Below are 725 nucleotides of genomic sequence, written 5' to 3' on the forward strand. Positions count from 1 at the left end.
AAAAAGTTGCAGACGATATCAGAAGTTCATTTTTTAAAACATAATTAATATGAATTCAGCTTTGTGTCAAATATCTAGCAGAGAGGGGGATAATTAAGTTTGTGTAAAACATTAAAATGAAAATGAGCTAATTTTTAAAAATTGCGTATTTACTTGTTCCTTTTTTAAAATTTATTTACTTTTATTTAAATTTGGGGGGATAGGTAAAGCGTTATTTATTTACTTATTTATTTTTAATGGAGGTACTGGGGATTGAACCCAGGACCTCATGCATCCTAAGTGTGCACTCTACCACTGAGCTATACCCTCCCCACTAAGCTAACATTTTGAGATCTAACTTTTAAAGCAATTTTCTGCTTGAATTGTAGGAAAGGATTTAGGAAGGACTTAATTTCAAAAATGTTTTTATACAAATATCATAAGATTATCAGTTTTTCCTTTGAAATAATAGAAGGTTAGAATCGACCCTCTTCTTTGTAGAAAAATAATCTACTTATGATTTGTAAGTAAAGGCAGCAACAGAAAAAGAAAAATAGCATGAATGATACCAGTAATGCAAAGGGAGCATTTTATGAAGCAAAGGCAATACTTGATTGCCTGCACCTTTAAAGACCAAAACACTGAAAAGGAGAATAATGAATTATCCTGGTTGAAAGATTTTTTTTTTTTTTTTTGTAGAGCATTCATGTTTAAAGTCATCCTTTCATCCTAGAGTGCTGATTCAT

General features: G+C 30.5%; 1 non-coding gene across 1 annotated transcript; it reads right to left on the reverse strand.

Annotated features, from left to right (window-relative positions):
• Positions 1 to 237: 237 nt before the first annotated feature.
• TRNAP-AGG (transfer RNA proline (anticodon AGG)) lies at positions 238 to 310 on the reverse strand. Its single transcript has one exon. It is a non-coding gene; the product is annotated as a tRNA-Pro (tRNA).
• Positions 311 to 725: the final 415 nt, after the last annotated feature.

The sequence above is a fragment of the Camelus dromedarius genome, chromosome 5, assembly GCF_036321535.1.
Source record: "Camelus dromedarius isolate mCamDro1 chromosome 5, mCamDro1.pat, whole genome shotgun sequence".
Lineage (NCBI taxonomy): Eukaryota > Metazoa > Chordata > Mammalia > Artiodactyla > Camelidae > Camelus > Camelus dromedarius.